Source organism: Schistocerca piceifrons, chromosome X (genome assembly GCF_021461385.2).
Source record: "Schistocerca piceifrons isolate TAMUIC-IGC-003096 chromosome X, iqSchPice1.1, whole genome shotgun sequence".
NCBI classification, from domain to species: domain Eukaryota; kingdom Metazoa; phylum Arthropoda; class Insecta; order Orthoptera; family Acrididae; genus Schistocerca; species Schistocerca piceifrons.
The window spans coordinates 747,258,616-747,280,435 of NC_060149.1; the positions used below are offsets into that span (position 1 = coordinate 747,258,616).

The 21,820-nt window shown below is 42.7% G+C and overlaps 1 protein-coding gene across 2 annotated transcripts in view; it reads left to right on the plus strand.

Moving 5' to 3' along the window:
- The first annotated feature begins 2,365 nt into the window (after window positions 1-2,365).
- The window catches only part of LOC124721485 (aquaporin AQPAe.a), a 28,399-nt gene continuing 8,944 nt past the window's right edge, over window positions 2,366-21,820 (plus strand). For both annotated transcript variants that reach the window (XM_047246492.1, XM_047246493.1), the window contains exon 1: window positions 2,366-2,439. The gene's annotated coding sequence lies outside the window, so the exon portion shown is untranslated. The remainder of the gene's footprint in view (window positions 2,440-21,820) is intronic.

Genomic DNA, 21,820 nt, shown 5'->3' on the forward strand with positions numbered 1-21,820 from the left:
AGAAGAATTAAATGATCTGCTGAACGGAATGAACAGTCTAATGAGTACACAGTATGGTTTGAGAGTAAATCGGAGAAAGACGAAGGTAATGAGAAGTAGTAGAAATGAGAACAGCGAGAAACTTAACATCAGGATTGATGGTCACGAAGTCAATGAAGTTAAGGAATTCTGCTACCTAGGCAGTAAAATAATCAATGACGGACGGAGCAAGGAGGACATCAAAAGCAGACTCGCTATGGCAAAAAAGGCATTTCTGGCCAAGAGAAGTCTACTAATATCAAATACCGGCCTTAATTTGAGGAAGAAATTTCTGAGGATGTACGTCTGGAGTACAGCATTGTATGGTAGTGAAACATGGACTGTGGGAAAACCGGAACAGAAGAGAATCGAAGCATTTGAGATGTGGTGCTATAGATGAATGTTGAAAATTAGGTGGACTGATAAGGTAAGGAATGAGGAGGTTCTACGCAGAATCGGAGAGGAAAGGAATATGTGGAAAACACTGATAAGGAGAAGGGACATGATGATAGGACATCTGCTATGACATGAGGGAATGACTTCCATGGAACTAGAGGGAGCTGTAGAGGGCAAAAACTGTAGAGGAAGACAGAGATTGGAATACGTCAAGCAAATAATTGAGGACGTAGGTTGCAAGTGCTACTCTGAGATGAAGAGGTTAGCACAGGAAAGGAATTCGTGGCGAGCCGCATCAAACCAGTCAGTAGACTGATGACCAAAAAAAAAAAAAGCTTAGGGACTGATAACCTTAGCTGTTAAGTCCCATAAGATTTCACACACTTTTTTTTCGACAGTGAGGTCATTACAAGGAAGGAAAGAAGGACGGAAGATTACGGTATAATGTGCAGTCGGCGATTAGATTATTAGGGGCGGATTTCAAGCTCGGATTGGGGAAAGATAGGGAAAGAGAAGCGACCGTGTCCTTTTCAAAGTAACTTTGCCTTGGATGATTAAAATAACCGCCGGGAAACCCAATACTGGATGGACGGACGGTAATTTGAACTACCGCTATTCCATTTTTACTACAGTCAGACCGTAAGAGACGATGTGCTGAGACACTTTTAAAAGGATGCAGCAAGGAATCATTTAAGGTGTAAGGAACCCTTCAAAGGAAACATCCTAGAATGGAAACAATCACCCCAAACCGACGTTTCACGTAAGTCACATGCAACGAAAAAAATGGTTCAAATGGCTCTCAGCACTATGCGACTTAACTTCTGAGGTCATCAGTCCCCTGGAACGTAGAACTAATTGAACCTAACTAACCTAAGGACATCACACACATCCATGCCCGAGGCAGGATTCGAACCTGCGACCGTAGCGGTGGCTCGGCTCCAGACTGTAGCGCCTAGAACCGCACGGCCACTCCGGACGGCCATGCAACGAAAATCTGTAACGTAACCATCTGTGTGTGGCGTGTTTATAATTATGTTATTTATATTTTAGGACAATTAATCTGTAAAAAACACACCACATGTCATAAAGAAAGCGTGCAAATCCTCTGAGGATGAATCACAACGATTCGAAACCGGTAACGGTACCCTCTGAATAAAGGAACTGAAAGTAAATTTGAAGCTCGTTGCTGTCCTAACACCATCAACATTTGTCTTCAAACAACAGCCACGGTCTCCATCATGTCATCATACGACAAAATTACATCCTAGAAATCTCCTTAAGTATCTCAGAGAGTCGATATACGTAGAGAAGTACTATTTTTACTACATAAGTAGAAAACGCATCAGAAATAATAACAAGAATGGAGGTACTACCCCTATTATAAACATTCAAAGAAAAAATGCCGTAAGTTTTCAAGAAGAGTATGACGCATGGAAAAATACTACGGTTATTTTGTGTATTTTTTTTTCTTTACTTTACCAGCAAAGTCGCTCTGACTTCAGTTCTCTCAACACTTTGCAACAAATGACGTCGTAGCTGCGCAAGAGAGGTCAGGTTCGACCTGACGCGAGTGGAAAAGAACCACCTTTCGGCGTAAGGGAACACAAAATCTGAGAACAGGTCACCGCCAACAATATACGAGGCACCATGTCGGACTCTCATTGGCCACTCTCGGAATGACAGCCTGTAGCTTCGCTGACTCACAGCGAGTTTTCCTGGCATCGTGCGAGGCAATCCCGGCGTCGAGCCGGCGGCGTGTCCACCAGGAAATAAAGGGCGCTCTCCCTGGGTTTTCACAAAAATCTGTCGGCGGTTTTGCGTCAATTCCCAAAACACGTGGTGGAACAATGGACGCAGCGCGCGGCCGGCCGCGGTGCAGCCAATGGGACTGTTGCGGCGGTCACGTGGGCTGTGACGTCGCGGCGGCGTGCGTCGCTCAAATACTGCGGACGCCCAGCGCGCCGCACCAGTCGTTCGCCAGACGGACTTACAAAGTTCTGCCAGCAGCCGCCGCTCCTGCAACCGGTAAATACGCCTCACGCACCTCTTCTCTTGCATTTTTATACGCAGCTACAATACTCAGACGACTGCCACAGTCTTCAATCGCGCTTTAATTTCGGACGCTTGAATTCAACACGGATTTAGACAAGCACAAGAAGACAATATCTGTCTTAGACTGACTACGTGATTTACTATCGTGAATGTGTGAACAAAGAATTCTTTAGCCTATATAAGTACTGACGAAATCTTAATCCACTTGTAAGATACTGTATCGTTCTGACAAAATAATCCCTCCTTGTCTCCGCGCGATGTCTGATAGTGGTATCGTACTGCATTCCTCTACTATGATTTCGGGTGATCACTTCTTGATAACAGTTCTGTTGTGTGTTCTCGTAGACACTCTCAAAGACATTAGCTTAGCCTCAAAATTTGATACAACTAACCGGTAGAGGATTTGGCGGATTAGTCGCGATGGGCAGTTGAAATCTCCGTATTCTCAAAGCCTATTTACACGCGTAGCTTGTTTCTCTTTGGGGAAGGGAAGAAAGGGAGAAAGGTTAGGGCTTAACATCTCCTTCGCGTTCATCTCATTTACACGTAGAACAGTAGCTCAAGTAGAGGAGGATGAGGAAACGAATTTTAAGGAGTCAAGCCATCATTTGCCGTAAGGCTAACCGCGGAACACTTAAATACGGACAGCTGGATGTGGATGTGAACCCCACTCTTTCCTGAATACCAGTCCTGTATGTTAATCATTGCACAAACTCGTTCTTTTTGTTCTTAGCAAAGCACAGGTTGTACCTTCAGATACAGATTCCCCATACGATAGTACGTCCTTCATCATAAAATTGTCGAAAAATATTGTTTCATAAGAGCTCCGTTCAGAAAATACCGTATTGTGTATTATGTGACAGTTCACACACACGCGAAAGGGTACCATTTCTGAAAATCGGAAAGATACTGAATCAGAGGCTATGATATAATTGTTTATGGAAATACAAGAAACTTATCATTGTGGCCGCAGATCTGTTAATGGGCGATGTCTGCTTAAGGCATTTATTGAAAATTGTTTGAACAATGTTTTAATAAACGGTGTTTTGGTATCCAGGTACTAACATGCACCTTTCCGCGCTACATATCAGTGTTTAACGCCTCATCCCCATGCTCGATAGTTGTTATAACGCGGTGCGGCTGTCTCCAGACTTCATTACTCCAGTAATTCAGTATTTCACTATATAAGTTCAAAAACGCATGATATGTTTAGTTTTACGTGAGATGGTTAGGCATATAACAATACTGTCTAGTTTCTCACTACGGAAACATCACATAGTGTTTCTCAGTAATTTCGTGGACGTTATGAAGGCAGTGCTTCAGATGGTTGACAGTTTAGTTTCAAAATGTCGATATTTTCTTGGCAGCAGAAAGCTCCTCAGCCGTAGAGAACTCTTGCACGCTGTTTACTAATTGCGTCGTGTTTTCGTCTTCTAGATTATACAATAACAAATTAGTCAGTTAACGATAATTCGTTTGAGTGTACGTTTTCTGTATTCGTCTTTTTATTTTCTAGTTCAGAAACGGCAATGGGCTTCCGAGTGAATTGTAGTTTATGAATAGGAACCGAGATCTGCTGAACGTTATGCAATTATCGTCAGCGAGCAAGGTCATCTTTCAGGTTTGACATGTGTGTGCGAAGCAATGACGACTAACAGAATTACCGTAACCGCCAGTGTCGTAACCACTCTTCCTCTGGCCACGACGTGCGAAAGGGATCGCCAAACCTAACTGTTAACAGCTAAATATAGCACTGTCTCAGTAACAATAAGCTGGTGCTCGCGCCAACAAGATAAGTATTTCTCTTGGCCCACGACTTTATCATACCACCCTTTTTCACTGTTCAAGACACGAATGATACTTAAGATTGCAGTGCACAAAATACCTATCTTTGCCGCCACAGTGTTGTATGAATGTTGCACATTTTCATACAGCTGCAATTCTAGATATTTACTGTTTTTTCCAAGAAACATGGCGGATGAATTAGCCGTCTGTACTCTGCATGCGAAACGGAACATTTCAGGTATTTCTCGTTTGCGGAAGATGAACTACAAAATATGTATTATAGCAATTATGATCATATTGGGAAATAGGTGGTATAAATTTCAGTTTACAGTTGGACTTTAACTATTTTACTTATGTCAGTTACTGTATGTTAAATGTCTGAGTTACACTGTATTCAATGAAGTAAATAAACCTATTTTTAAAGCTATAAACTTGCAGCAATGTTTGCGTCAAATAGTATCTCGTAAAAACTCGCTGATCTTCCGAAAATCCGTAATATACGTATACATGATCTCATGCACAATATTCCAGGATGATGACCACAGATAAGAAGATATTCGAGCTTGGATGAAATAATTGGGCAACTTTTTGCGAGGATTAGCTCTCTATAAATGAAAATAACTTGGCAGAATCTAGTTCAATGATGTTGGGCGTTATCTACAGCAGAAATGCTTACATCTCAGTGGAAAAAGTAACATTATTGCGGTCGGTAAGCCCAGGACCTAGAAATAGCCTAGAATTCATTTTGGTAAAATACAAAAGCCGACTACAATTTACGCTAGCACAGCCGGGCACATTAATGTTTTCCGTATCCTTCAAGTGGCGTTTACGAACTGATAAAACTAAGTATCTAAATGAAACTGCACGACACGAATAAGAGTTACAATTAAACTGACGGGTGCTGTGTTTGTCGCGTTGGAAATCATCGGGGTCGCATTTTTTCTCATAAAACCATAAGTAGAGTTCTAGTACTTCATTACGTCACAGTCTGTTTTAGATTTTGGTGAAGAGGTACATAAGTGCATTTCAAAAGCATCGCTGATATTACTTTAGGTGTGATATTATGCTATTCGATCATAAACCTTATTAATAATAAAGTTTTTAAATATATTTTATACAAAGTGTTACACTTACTCATATCGGTCTTGCGCAAACTTGTTTACAAAGAAACACAGAAAAAAGAAAAATACTAGATTCTTCACATCTGAAAACGCTACGTTGTTTACCGAAAAGTCGTTCAAAAAGAGACAATATCATTGTAGCTTTTTACATGGTCCTTTTGCAGGATATGAGATAGTGGACCACATTTTGTAAGGACGTATATCCTCCGACGCCACCACTTCCTCTTCCCTTGGGTTTCTGGGGGAAGGGCAGTCTGCCAACACTATCCTCTAACCGCCGAATTATAGTAAAATATCGCTCAGTTTTTGCAGGTGTAAGCTGTGCAACCGTCTGCTTCCTTAGAATAGAAATAATCGATGACTTGAATTCAGGAACCCAAGACTTCCCTGTTGTTGTGGGTTTGTTTTGTTAATGCTTCCCTGCTGTTGCAGGTTTCTTATCGCAAGGCGATAAAAGGTGCGGCAAAGCAGTCAGCGATACGGATAACCTTGCATGTTTTGTCTTTTCCTAGGCAACTGCTAAACCAACTGGAAAAACTAGACCAGAAAATACTAGAAATAGGATGAAATACTTCGAACGTGATCAACTAAAATGCTTCTTATACAACAGTGTGGCGTACCTGGTAATGCAATTTGAATTTGACTTCAGTGTAAACGGATATCATTTATGACGCTGATCTTGGCGGTTCGCTGCCCCACCCATTCTCTAGTTAAAGAGAACCAGATGTCTCGTTGTGGGCTGAGTGCTGTCCTTGGATCTGGTAACTTGGCATTCTAATGGCTGCGCCACAGTCGAGGCAAGGAAGCCAAGCTCAGCGAAGTATGAAGCGCTTCCAGGGATTTCCTACTCCGACACAACACTGACGCCGCTCACCTGAGCAGTGAAACATTCAGCCTACTTAACAGAGAGAATAAGCTCACCCCGTCACGTTACAAATACCTGTGAACAGGGCAGATTGGGTGAACCCTAAATGTGTAGCCCAGTCTATATGAAAGAATAGGCGCCTCAAAGCTAGTTGCTTAGTATGGTAACGCAGCGTCATGAGGTACTCTTGTCTCCGAATAACGGCTACAAGTAGTGAATCTGAGTCAGGTAGTAAAAACTCGACTCGTATTTGGGAGGAGCGAGGTTCATACCTCCAGCTGGCCATCCGTTTCTAGTTATCCGTGGTTTCCCTCAAATTAAGTTACGAAAATTCTGAGATCGTTCCTCAAACAAGGCTACTTCCTACATCCCCATCACAGTCTAATCGTGCTTTGAACTCCTGCCTTTCCTCATTCAAGCGGAGGAACGCTGTAGTCGTAGTTGCGAGATGTTTCTTAAAGTTTGTTCCGGACCTCTTGAGTTGGATTTCAGTAGTTCAGTTTGTTCATTAAAAGAGTATTTAAGTGTCTTTCTTAATCAATACTAAAGCTGACTTCTTTCCCCTCCCTTGAGTAATTTGAGCACTATTCTTGTTACAGCGACATTGCTGTCTTTAAGCCCTTGAAACCCTATCAGTAAAAAGTTGTCTGCACAAGTAGGCTGGTATCAACCGTGCCACCGGAATCGTAATAAACTCCTCTAAATCTAAAATGTTTAGTGTTTACTTTTTTCTATAATTCTCTACTCTAAGCGTAGGCATCATTTCCTGTTTTCACTGCTTAACAACCACTATCGGTATCACAGTTGCATACATGGCTGTCCGTACTCTCAGCTACCTATCGGGACACAGGAGCATTGCACGTCCCGACTACAGGCATGAAAAGCTGTAAACGTTAACACGTGGGAAGCATCAGTAAGGCTGCGTAACTGTAGCAGATGTAGGCTAGTACTCTATAAACGACACGGATTGCTGATGATGAAAACTTTACATATCGCTGGATTTCGCAATCGTTCTTTTCTTTTGCAATTGAAAATTTGCAGCGGCTACTTAGAAATTTTGAATATTTATGTCACCAACCCTTTACTAGCTGATCTGAACATTCAGTTATCACATGAATATATTCCGCACCGAGTAAAAATATGGAAGCACTCTTATGTACATCATCGACCTAACGCTCTCGATTATCCTTATCTAATAAATATCTTGACAAACGATCTACAGTCTACTGGAAGCAGTACCAAAGAAATTTATTTATAGAACGAATTTTTTTTATTTGTCTTCCAATTATGAAGAATCTACTGCAAGGCTAGTGAAATTTTTCTAAAGTATGCAGAAAAGGTTTGGAGAGCAAAAGCAGCTACGCCAGTGGAAGGTAACGCCCAGGCGCTCACGCCTTGCTCGTGTCTGCGGGCCGCCACGCTGTAACACGGTGCTGGGAGAGACACGCACAGGAAGGAAGCATGACAGATAATTCGCACATTTTATCGCACGCGTTTGTAGTACATGGCCACACTTCAACTAGAAACGGATATTCCCATCCTCGCTGAGGCCTTCACAATGGAACTACCGCTGCCATTTCTGAGACGATTGTTTTCCTAAGTAACAACGCAGGGTATTCTCGAATGGTATTTTAAACTCACTAGAGCTATCAGACCCAGTAATATTGTCTACTGTTAAATAAATACGGCTCAATTAATTCCATAATTTAACGAACAACTGACTGTTTCCCCCTTATAACACATCGGGAGAAGTAACAGTCGCTTTGCCCACAAAAAGCTAAAAGATTAATGATGCCTATAAGCTAAATGATATTTTCACTGCTCCAACATTGAGACATTGAAGATTCCTGCCCTCACAGCGGCGAGTTCATTTCGAACGCTCTGCTTCATCATTTTTCGTGATCACAGTAGAATGAGCCATAAATCTGCTTAAGGAGCTTCGCAACGTTCGCCTGTGCTATATACACTGGCACACGGAACGTAATTCAGGAAGATAGTAATTGCATTTCTCCAGTTTTTAAGACCAGCGTTTCACCATTGCAGTGCGTTTCAGTACGGTCGTGGCAGATAACTAAAACGTACTTTCACGTACGAGAATTCCCTGAGATGTATAAACTAGCAGGACATGTAAATGGTACTGAGTAGACAATATTAAGAATAGGAACCCATATCTGGAAACCGTACCTTTCAAGTTCTATGTACAACTTCAAATCAGATGTTTCTCTCATCTGCTTCTGCTCTTCTCCTCAGGGAAAGAGCAGTGCCTCGAATTTTCCTGTTATATACAAGAGGGTAAACAAGATGCGCCTACCTGTCACATACCGTAACATGTGACACAGCGGAAGTGCATGAGTTGTATGAAGCCTTTGACTCTTTACTTCTTCGATAAAGGCTGCTTGCTTAAACATGCGAACATACATGCATTTTAAGTAATTCTCCTCGTCCCCTTCTGCTGCGTTAGAAGTTAACATTCAGTTTCATTTACAAGAATCGTAGCTGACCATGTATCTACGTTGTATTGGTTAGGACCAAGACGAAACCAGTTTTCTCTTAATACCGTTGGGCCGGCCGTTGTGACCGAGCGGTTCTGGACGCTTCAGTCTGGAACCGCTCGACCGCTGCGGTCGGAGGTTCGAATCCTGCCTCGGGCATGGATGTGTGTGATGTCCTTAGGTTAGTTAGGTTTAAGTAGTTCTAAGTTCTACGGGACTGATGACCTCAGATGTTAAGTCCCATAGTGTTCAGAGCCATTTGAACCATTTGAATACCGTAGGCTTTCCTTCTTGCTGCATATAACGACAGAGCCTGCTATGAGAGCCACACTCGACGCTGTTTACATGGCAGTAGCTGATTCCGGCGGTTCGACGTCATTACTAACAAGTATTATATTACTTTACACTATGACGTTCAAATACGTCATTCCACTTTAAAAGTGTATTGCTTCAATACCTAGTTGAAATAAGAGCTAACGCTGTAAGCCATACAATGAAATCACGTGCCCCTCTACGTAGTATCATCGTCGAAAACCTGTTTCGATATATTCATCCGTTAACGAAATAGAATGGGTGTTGGGCATCTTTGACGACTTCTACAGGGCGAACCGAAACTCTACCGACAAGTTTTCAGAGGTTGTTGTGAGATACTTTCTGAGTACTTTTTTATAAGGGATCTGTGGTCTTCGATGACTCGTTACAGACCAACAACGCAATTATAATCCATTAGGTTTTTGTACCGCAGTTACCCTTATTTTCCGTGAAAATACAATCAAAACAGTGAAAACGTACGTCTTCTTCTTCATTTTCTTGTGCCTTTATCCCGAATCGGCACAAGGTCGGCGTGGTTATTAACGAATTCAGTAAAGTTAGTTTAAGGAATGGTCGGATGCCTTCCTGTCGCTACCCATTACCCGCCGGGACGCGATATGTGGACCCCAATTACCTGCGTGTAGTGTCACTCGTGAAAGTGAGCGAAAGTTTTCTAAATTTTTGTTGTTAACAGCCAGTATCGTGGGGATAGATCTGAGCACTATGGGACTTAACATCTGAGGTCATTAGTCCCCTAGAACTTAGAACTACTTAAACCTAACCAACCTAAGGAGACCACGCACATCCATGCCCGAGGCAGGATTCGAAACTGCTACCGCAGCAGTCGCGCGGTTCTGGACTGAAGCGCCTAGAACCGCTCGGTCACCGCGGCCGGCCCAGTATTGTGGATGAATGGAACAAATTTGTCTCCGAACAAGACACACAGTGTATACTTTCGACATTTCTGCAAACTTTTTCAGTGAAATATAGACACCAGTGTCCGCGGGTCCCTTGTACGTAAATACCGTATCCAGAAAACATCGCTACGCATCAGAAATTTTGTCGCTGTAGTTCTTATCCGCTCTGTATATAAAGGGTGTAACAGGTATAAGGTCAAATATGTCTGTTGGAGACTGAGGACGGTGTAGTGAACAAAATCAGTGTTTAGGTCATTTGCAGACTCAGACTTGCCATTACTAGTCGTACGTTTTTAGGTTGGTTAGTACCTCCAAGTACATGTGGCAAGAGTAAGCCGCTAATGCTAATTTTACCCTGGGTAGAAAGTCAGTTGTTGAAGTGTGGACGCGTGGATGCAAAACAGTTAGTCTATACTGACACGTGTAGTCCACTTAGTGGTGCAGTATGACCGTGCAGAAAACACGAGGTGTTACAGTTTGTGACGCGCTTGTGGGACGATTGTTCGACGTAGAGAAAAAGCAACCAACACACAGATGTGTGTACGATGTACACAGTACGTATTAAGATAGTCTACCACACATAAAAATCTTCGTATATCCGTAATAGAAATGGACGATTTGGGACGTCAGCTAGTATTATATATATATATATATATATATATATATATATATATATATATCATAAAAATATCTGCACTTATACCCGTTACACGCTGTATATACAGGGTGTCCCAGGAGGAATGGTCGGTATTCAAGGAACGACAGGAACTATCATTCCAAGCAAAAAAGTCTGATAAACATCGGATATAAAATGCATACCTTAAGAAGCATAACCACTTCTTCATCTTTGATAATATGAAACAAAATCCCTTGTATTGCAATCTCTTTTCTTAACATATTTTGAGAGGCGGTAGTATGGACCGAAACAAGAAAAAAATTCCAGTAAACACGGTTCTGAAGAGCATACTTGTTCATCTTCGCTACTGTGAAACACATCTCTTCTACTGAACAAATGCTCATAGCTCTTAAGATCATTTTAGAGCCCATGTTCACTGCATCATTTTTTATCTTTTTGGTCCATACAATCCCTTCGCCAAATATGGAAAGCAAAGAGCTTGTAGCAGAAGAGATTTGTTTCACTGTATCGATAACGAAGAAGTGGTCACATCTCTTAAGGTATGCATTTTAGAGCCCACGTTTTCTATACTGTTTTGCTTCGAATGATGGTTCCTGTCATATCCCTAAATACTGACCGTTCCGTTCGCCCCCGGTAGCTGAGTGGTAAAAAAAAAAAAAAAAAAAAAAAAAGGTGGTCAGCGCCACAGACTGTCAATCCTAAGGCCCCTGCTTCGATTCCCGGTTGGGTCGGAGATTTTCTCCGCTCAGGGACTGGGTGTTATGTGGTCCTAATCATCATCATTTCATCCCCATCGACGCACAAGTCGCCGAAGTGGCGTCAAATCGAAAAACTTGCACCAGGCGAACGGTCTGCCCGACGGGAGGTTCTCGTCACACGACATTATTATTATTACTGACCGTTCCGCCTGGGCCTTTCTGGATACGAGGGAGAGCAGAGATGATATGCGCCTTTCGTCATGTGATTGCTAAAGCCGCAAAGGGTACGTATAAGTTACACGGAATGTATTTAATCGCCTATGGTGACGACATTGTGAACATTTTATTACTTTCAATTGCTCCCAATGAGAATAAAAGCGGGCTCTAAATATTTTGAACCTCGGAGCGTCTCGTCTTCACCTTTCATGTCGAGGAGCGGAAAAGGAATAATCAATAACGGTTCGGCACGTCCTCGTCTACGTATGCAGCGGAGCGTTAATGTGGGTGTAGATGTCAGCCCCGGGGCCGACCTTCCGTGTGAGTTAGACCTGTCGGCTGTCGCAAGCCGCGTGACCAGACTCCGACAAGTGGAACGCGCTAACAGCTACGCCGCTCTCATTGATCAGCAGCTCAGACCTACAGCTGTTAAGCCGTCATCTGACAGCCGTGGGGCACCTACACGGCTCAGTTCTGTGCGCGGCAGTCGCGGGAGCGTCTCGTAGGACTTTGTCACCAGTGGACTCGGCAGGTTAGTGCTGAAAGCATCAAGACGTTCCATATGTAAGGCGATGCAATCAAATCATTCTTATACCACGTTAACATACGCTGAATTTGTGTTCTGAATATCAAGAGGTCCTATAGTTTTCCCATATTGGTTGGTGAAGGCAGCAGACTGCAGGAATGGCGCTACGTTTTTGTGCGCAATGTAAGCTAGTCACGACACAGAGCGAAAGTTAACATCGAATACATATCTCCAGGGTACATAAAACAAGACGAAATGAATAGGCTTCTTTTTTGTTTCCAATACCGGTAGACACTATTCTGCTACAGTTGTCTAAAGTGGATATCATTGAATTCAGTGAGAATACAGTTATTTTCAAATACTCCTGATGTCTATCAGATTTTCGCTCCATTTCAAAACTGTCCATAGTCGCTTTCATTCCATGACCTACGTATGGGTTTCGGATAACTAGGAGTGAGATATACATCACGTTTCAGATGACTTGCAGCGACCTTATACATCACGTTTCTGATCACTTGCAGTGACATTCAAGACCACGAAAAGGGAATGGTTCAAATGGCTCTAAGCACTATGGGACTTAACATCTGATGTCATCAGTCCCCTAGACTTACAACTACTTAAACCTAGCTAACTTAAGGACATCACACACATCCATGCCCGAGGCAGGATTAGAACCTGCGACCGTAGCAGCAGCGCGGTTGAAATGGGAATGGTAGGGATGCTTTCAGAAGAAATGATGTAGTACTATTCGCACGAAGTCAAATTGTGCGATTTAATGCTCGAAACGCTTTTGTTGGGAAACAATGTTACGTGCTATAGCAACGGAAATGATACACGTTCCAAGAAATTGAGGCTGTTTGCTCCAGCCCAAACATGGGACTGGAAATACCTGCCTAAACGTTGATCCCAATTGTCTGGATTCTGGAGAAATGTTCTTCATGGTAGGCACAAAAATCTTATTCTTTGGACAAAGACTATAGGAAAAAGAGGGAAAGAAGGTTACAGTTTAACTGCCGTTGATATCGAGGTAATTATAGACGTACGACAAGCTTGCATGAGACGAGGATAGGGAAAGTATCGTTCGTAACTTTTTTGAAGGAACATTTTAGTATTCATCCTAAGTGACTTTCAAAAGCTGCAGTAAATTCAAATCAGGACGTTTGGACGGGAAGCAAGACATATCTGGGACGCCTTATCTTGTGAACTACAAAGACGTACCATTCAGCTCTGGAATGGAACGAACATTTTACCATTCATGATAAGTCTATGGTAGATACCCTAGAAATGAATTAATTTTCAGTTTCTATAAATTCTTTAATAGACATTCTGAGTGAAACGAAGTAAAAGTAGAACTATGGAAATGAAAGTAGTATCAATCTAGATTAGAAAAAGTTTATAAAAAACGTGAAACAATTAAGGAAAGAAACGGGTAAAAAAAAATGTATTGACTAACTTTGATGGACATAGAAGTTTACCTTTGGATCATGGACTCAGATGATCCCAAATTTGGAAATGTGTGGTAAGGTCTTATGGGACCAAACTGCTGAGGTCACTGGTCCCTAAGCCTACACACTACGTACCCTAACTTAAACTAACTTTCGCTATGGACAACACACACACCCATTCCAGAAGGACTCGAACCTCTGATGGGGTGGAGCCGCACGGACCATGACAAGGCGCCTCAGACCGCGCGGCTACCCTGCACGGCTCACATGATCACAAATGAGGTTTTACAATTATTGTGCCACATTGTCACCATACTTCTCGCTTTTACATATTTCATCAAGAGGCGTATTTTCGCTTGAACACTCGTGCGATGTTTCTTCATTTTAACGTGATTCACAATGTTAGACCATCCACTATGTCAATCGCAAAGTTTTATTTGCACAACGTACATACCACAGTACCTCCACTACAGTGATAAAAGTAAACTCGCCGTTGTACAAGTGGCTCTTCATAGCGTATATACTTGCTCAGTGTGCAGTAATTAACTGCAAATCAAACGTCCCATGGTTCAAACGGCTCTGAGCACTATGGGACTTAACATCTGAGGTCATCAGTCCCCTAGAACTTAGAACTACTTAAACCTAACTAACCTAAGGGCATCACACACATCCATGCCCGAGGCAGGATTCGAACCTGCGACCGTAGCGGTCGTGCGGTACCAGACTGTAGCGCCTAGAACCGCTCGGCCACTCCGGCCGGCCAAACGTCCCATAGCGTAAAATACTTTACCGAAGGGAAATAAGAAAATGCGGGACATTTGAACGTCCCCAAAACAGCTTTCGGGAAACAAGACTTTTTAGAAAAAAAAAAAAACGAAACTGTCCCGGGGAAAACGGGACAGTGATGATTGCGGACAAACGGCCAGATGTCATTCTTAGAACGGCCAACGGAATATCTTTCTAGAACAAGATATCGTGGCGAGCCACTTAATGCTTGCGATGAAAGCAGATGCTGTTTGTATAACGACCCCAGGCATGGGCACGTCAACAGGAGTACATTGGCACGGCTGCTCTAGCGTACAGCGCTCTGCGAAGCACGCCAGCTGGCGTCCACTGCTGCCCGCCGCGGTAGTGGCCTCTCAAATACGCAGCACTACAAGCGCCAGGGAAGACACACTCACAGGGGAACATGTTGCCAAGCGCCAATCCCACTGCTTGGCTCCCGACATATCAACACACTGGCCACTGCGAAGCTGTGTGGCGTCTCCTACGAGAACTTCAGCTGTGTATTTATTCATTTATAGCATGATGATACAGAGCTTGTATCAAATACATAATTTTAAGAGTTTACAGTGTAAGAAATGACAAGCAAAATACAGGTACAGAATCAAATGTCCAAAGTATTGTGCTAAATTATGTACACACGACACAAGTTCTTAGATTTCCAAGTCCAATCTGTTGATCCAGTTGAGCCCTTCAGGTGATGCACGGTGGTTGTCATTTATTGATCCCCCGAAGGCTCGTTTTGGGCATTCACCAACAATGTGATTTATTATTTGCGGGGCAGTTCCACAGACACAATCTGGAGATGTTGCCCAGCCCCATTAGTGCTTTAGATATCCGCAGTTCCCTTGTCCTGTTCGGATGCGGTTGATAGTTGTCCACTGGCGTCTGGGGAGTGTGAAACCTGGAACTCGCATGGAAGGCTTTTCAACCAGATGACCGTTGAACACTGACGATTCTTCCCACTGACTTCTCCATACTCCGCTGATGTAATGTAATAACAGTGGAAAACATCTCGAGACCGTTTTGCTTTTACAGATAAATCTGAACACAAATACTGTTTTTTAAAGTCTTATATTCACGTTCTGTCTGAAACTGTGCAGGATGTACTGCTTATAAAGCACATCTGAAAACGACACTCCCACAGAGATATAACTGTGTGGCCAACGTTACCCACGTTCGCAGCCACCACACAACATGGCATGTCACGTAGCTAACAGCATACAGAATGAGCCAGGAACATGCGAACATTATGTTATGTCATTGTTTCATTTAACACGACTAAAGAGGCAGGAAAATTAAGTTTTCCTATGTAAACATTTAATGGCGTATTTAATTTATGAGCATCGCACACACGTACACTTTCGATATGTGCTAATGTTAACAAATGAAATGAAAAAATTCTTTTCATATCTGAATTGTGCCAAAAACGCTGCATCAAATTGTGCTCCGTTAGTTAACGTTTCACGTTTGAGAAGAAACTGCAACAGGAACATAGTAAAGACGAGCCATCGTCAGGACGTAACCATCAAAACACGGAAACTAAGAAACACAACCAGATTAAAAATTGTAATTAAACTACAGTACCGTCTTCTGCTAACATGCTGCACGATGTGACACAAATATAGATATTGTATCGAACACTTTCCTTGTTTGTTGAGTGACTCTGCTGGTGAAGCCAGAGAAAAGAGTCAAGACATCTGTCACTCACTGGAGCACCCTAATCAGGAAGTCACGTAATATTCTTTTTACAAAACACAAGCTTCTACGCGTGAATACGACGCGGTAACAACATTCACGTCACCATGGACCTCTGGTTCTATCAGTTCCTTATTTGCGCTCTTTCAATAATAAACTGTGAATACTTTTTAGAATATTATATGATAGTGTTGAGCAACTGGGCCGGCCGGAGTGGCCGAGCGGTTAAAGGCGCTACAGTCTGGAACCGCACCATCGCTGCGGTCGCAGGTTCGAATCCTGCCTCAGGCATGGATGTGTGTGATGTCCTTAGGTTAGTTAGGTTTAAATAGTTCTAAGTTCTAGGGGACGTATGACCACAGCAGTTGAGTCCCATAGTGCTCAGAGCCATTTTTTGAGCAACTGGAAAAAATAGTGTGCTGTGTTTTGAAAGGGACGGACAGCACATGAAAATAAAACTCGGGCTACATTACTTGGTGAAAACTTGAAAGGGAAGCTCCGGTCCCCAATTGTCAAAACACAACCTGTGATAACTACATGCGAGGTAGAAAGGCTACCACTGAATTGCCCAAAGATATAATTTTTTTTATACCGAAGATGGATGCAAGACGTCATTTGACGCTACGTAATGGCGTACTAACCCGCCTAATTTGGTATGGATTTTCAGCGATTTTCCATAGTCAGCTAAACAAATATTACTGTGTTCGACTTTATTGCTTCAATTATGGAGCTCAATAGCACGATGAGCGACCAATTCCATAACATATACATATTCATACAGACCAGCACAATGCACAATCAACCAAACAGCTCACATTACTTTAACACTGCAAACAGCGAACAGAGTTCTTGTTGAAGTAAATCAGTGGAAGAGATGGAAACGGAAACAAGTAATGGACCGTTATTGTTTCACACTGCCTTATATTTACACAGTATGCGTATCATAAACACATTAAACATTTGCATTTTCTGTAAGGTACTTCAGAGCCGTAAATAATAGAAATGAGGTATGGCTCTAAATGAAACGACATGGTATTTGTGATATAATTCTTGTGGATCATACATGATTTTAAGAGACTATTTCTTACTAGATAATGATACGTCAAGACAGATTAATTCCAAAGCCGAAAGCTCAGGCTGTCACTGAATCAATCATTTGAAACGTCAAAGATTTTTGTAGTAGTTTCCACTACTATTGAGTCACATCAGATTGGGAGTGATGTAATTCTGGTAAATACAAAATTTCCACACACACACCAATGATAAACTACAAATTCGAGTGTGGAAACTGCGCTTGAAACTATCTACAGAAGTTGAACTTTCTCTCTACCAACGAACGACTGCCAACCGAGTGTTAGTTGTATTTCTGTTCTGGTGAAGAAGCTAAACACAAGTGTCAGATGAAGTATTCTTGATTCGAGTACGATGGCACACCAATTCTTTCTTATATTCTGTTTACACTTCACCGCGATTTTACTCGATTCATAAAACGATGATTAGTTTATTTTCGGGTTGGTATTAAATACAAGTATAAGCACGATAATATAAAAATGTGAACTTGATCCTCATCGACATGAAAGAAGCTGTACATTTTAGAATAGGTGGATTAAATATAGTTACTGAATCGTAGAAATCAGTGGTTTTAAGCCGTCGGAGATATGTGAGTATGAATACCTGCGTATATTTAATATAACAGCATTCAGGACAGCTAATCTGAATAGCTTACCTAAACTATCCGCATAGGTACTTCGAGAATGAATTCGTCAGTTACTTCATTTCATTGTATCACCTAACGTTGTCATCTCCTACGATGTTGTCTGTGGCTCGATGGATAAGGGGACGGTTTTCCCTGCTAAAGCTTACATTTGGTTCGAAATAAATAAATAAATCTCAGTCGTACTAAATTCGCCTACGTTCCCGAAAAAAGTGATCAGTTTCCGTGGATACTGATGGAGCGTATTGAAGTAATAGCTTAGTGTTCCTCTCCGTGCTAAAATGGAGTTGTAAGTGTGAAGGCGCAGTGGTTAAGGCACTGTCTAGCATTGGGAGGAACAGAGTTAAAATCCCCGTTCAGCTATCCATGTGGTTTCCATAAATAGCTTCACCGAGACTGCCAGGTGCTTTGAAACGAGGCATCGCACTGATTTTCCCACATTTGTCCGATATTGCGTCACGTCTATAATCACCTTGTCATCGAAGGGATATAAAATTTTAATTTTCCTTCTCCAACACTGTGAGTCAAATATATATTTCGACATCGTGTGGATGATCATGATGAGGGCTTGGGCAGTGTAGTGGTTTTTTCTTTTTTTTGAGGGGGAGGGGGGGGGGAGGAGGCGTGCAGTAGGAAATTAAAGGATAGGATGCCCCCAGTGCCGTCACAGTTTATTTTTCTCGAATAGCACCAAGGCGGTTACCACACTTCAGAGTTTCTAACCGTTAGAAACGTTGCCAACAGCAGTGTAACACTACATGAAATAATGCAAAGTAAATTCGTTTTTCCATCAGTCGTTTGCTCACAGTCTGCTGCTCATGAGCTGCATACCACCACCTTTCCATAGCAGACAAAACTCTGTTGATGAAGAATTTTCCACCACCAAGAAGCGAGAGGTATCTACTTCATGATAGAATGCCGAAGCATTAGTCTTTTAGGTATCACATATGTGCTGCGCATCTAACCTAGCAGGAACCATTTCAGATAGTGGGGTGTAGTTCCAAGCGTGCATTCGAAAAGTCCGATTTCTGGACAAAGAAACAGGTTTCATAGATCTAACGCGTCTGTAGTACGTATCAAAGGCCTTGACTCATTCCATATAGCGTACTGCTTTTGAGAGGGATTTCGAACATCTTACATTACCTTGCTGTATGTTTCATCAAATGTTCGGTATTTGCTACATGTATCACCGTGGAATTTCCTGATGTGTGTATACAAAGGAAAGAAAAGATTCTACCAATCATCGACCAAACACGATGTGTGCTGACGTGCAGTATTAGTTCAAATGGCTCTAAGCCCTATGGGACTTAACATCTGAGGTCATCAGTTCCCTAGACTTAGAACTACTTAAACCTACCTAACCTAAGGACATCACACACATCCATGCCCGAGGCAGGATTCGAACCTGCGACAGTAGCAGCAGCGCGGTTCCGGACTGAAGCACGTAGAGCCGTGCAGTATTCCAAAGGCGATGTTTTTCCATATTCTTCTTATTCATTCCTCTAAAGTATAGCAATACCGATGTTAAAAGGCTAAACAGAAAATCCAGTTCTTCGTCTGCAGTGAGTAAACGAAGAGCTCCATTTTCCCCTCCTCCCAGCGCTGTCTTCATTACCAGACACTTAATTCTATTGACTGGCTGGAGGTGGAGAGGACGTTACACGTATTTGGTCACCTTTTCGCTGATAGATATTTACATGTTTTTTCGATATTATTTAGAACTCTGAAGCAGTCGCGATTTGGATTAATAAATGTAGGACACACATACTGGTTGGGTTGTGTGCAAAGCGAAACGTCTTCTCCCAGATGGCGCGCTGCAGAATGGATGCAACGTGAAAGCAACGCCCGCACGGCCATACTTATTCGTATAATGAGGTTAGCCGGTTGAGGTGAACGGTCGCTTTCTCATTTATAGCTTGGCGAGCGACCGCCAATAAAGATCAGTCAGGGAAACGGCCAAACGAGCTGCCTGAAGGGTCTGCCGCCCGTGCCACTGACCTCAAACATCGGAATTGAGGTTGCTCATGACCGCGCCTGCTTCCGGAAACAAACACCCGCATTCGCACCCAGTGTATGCAATTTTGGCGACAACGTTACCGCACAGCAGCTCGCTTTCCTCGAGTGCTTAGCTTCTCATTATTTGTATCCTAACTGACAACATTGGATTATTTCCGTGTCGAAAACGTAGGCTAAAAAATGGTTCAAATGGCTCTGAGCACTATGGGACTGAACTGCTGAGGTCATTAGTCCCCTAGAACTTAGAACTAGTTAAACCTAACTAACCTAAGGACATCACAAACATCCATGCCCGAGGCAGGATTCGAACCTGCGACCGTTGCGGTCTTGCGGTTCCAGACTGCAGCGCCTTTAACCGCACGGCCACTTCGGCCGGCAAAACGTAGGCGAAGAAAAGCTCTACTTTTTGCGCTGTTACAGAGCACATTGCAAATCCTTTTTATGGATTCATTCACGAAATTACGGGAGTCATCGCCTGTTGCCCTTTAACGTTAGACGTGAAGAAAGTCGAGAAAGAAACAGCAAATATTGCTCTTGAAGTATTCACAGAGATTACAGCTGAGTACCTGGACAAGGCTTGAACCTAGACCTTCAACTTTCGCGGGCTCAGGTCGTAGCAACTGAAGCATTCAAGTCAGTGACAGGGACAAACTCGAAGTTTCTGTCCGTCTTTATCTATAGCGTCCAGAGCACAGCTGTCCTCAGTCGGCAGGTTTCTTTAAACGCCGTAGTGCTTTACTGGCCATGGTCAAATTGGAGGTGGTTTGCCCTCACTTTCCTTCGACCTTTGAACTTCTAACCTGTGTGCCATATGGAGACATACAGATTCACCTAGACTCCAGACCACGGTGCATTTTCCACGTACACAAGTCATTGTCAGAGGTTAAAAAAAGATGAGAAGTAGAAGAAGTCCCAAGACGGACTGAAAACAGAACCTCCCCCCCCCCTCCCCCGACCTTCGGATTTGTAATTTGATGCTACCCTATTTTGACGCCTAGCCATATTATACATTTCTCTTACTCTTTCCAATCTTACAGAAGTTCTCTTGTTAGACCAGCAAGGCTTGCTAGAGAACTACTGTGTAAAACTTCGTGGCAGATTAAAACTGTGTGCCCGACCGAGACTCGAACTCGGGACCTTTGCCTTTCGCGGGCAAGTGCTCTACCATCTGAGCTACCGAAGCACAACTGTGAGGACCGGGCGCGAGTCGTGTGTAGTTTATACGGGCAGTCATCAGCTTTGGAAGGAAGATTAGAGTTTATTGTCCCGTTGGCAACGCGGTTATTAGACACGGAGCATAAGCTCGTATTACGAAAGCATAGGGGACGAAATCTGCCAAATGAACCATCCCAGCATTTGCGTGGAGTGCTCTAGGGAAATCATGTGAAATCTAAATGTGGACGGAGATTTGAATTGTCGTTCTCCCGACTGCGAGTTCTGTGTTAACCACAGCAGCTTTGGATATGGCTGTAGTGTTCACTTAGTTCGGAAGAGCGTTGCTTGTAAAAACCTAAGCTCGAGGCTCGAGTTCCGATTCGGCACGCCATTTCCATTTGTCATTGTAGCGTACTCTTCACTTCTCTGTGAAATGTTCATTCTAAAGTCTATTATCTTTTGTTACTGACGCGTTCAAGCTGAACATCTATAAAAGAAACGAGGTATCTGGAACGAGTGATTTCTTTGCTTGTACCTGTAACTTGCCGTACAAGGACGGGCAGTTCTGTGATGCATTTCGTATACACAGAAGCGATCTATTTGTTTCAAACTGCAGTTGCTTACACAGTTTGTTAACAGATCTATACTGCGATGGTGCTTATGAGATTCCACAGATGATTCTTGCTTCTAACTTGCTCCAAATAGTTCATTTAGAGCAGGAACGTCAGCTTTCTGCTGGCTAGAATATAGAAAGGCCTGTGAATAACAGATTTAAGACACTATCAGTGACCAAAAATCTTGCTTCATCAAATTATTGGTGCAATATGTTTTCTACACCTATGGACATTTAATTTTTACGCCTATCTACTGCTTTGCCGGTCTTGGCGAATCATCAAAGGCCCATTCTACAGTATCTTTTGTTGTAGAGTCGTACTGATAACAGCTAGTCTCGTCAATTGCGACGATTTTTCCCA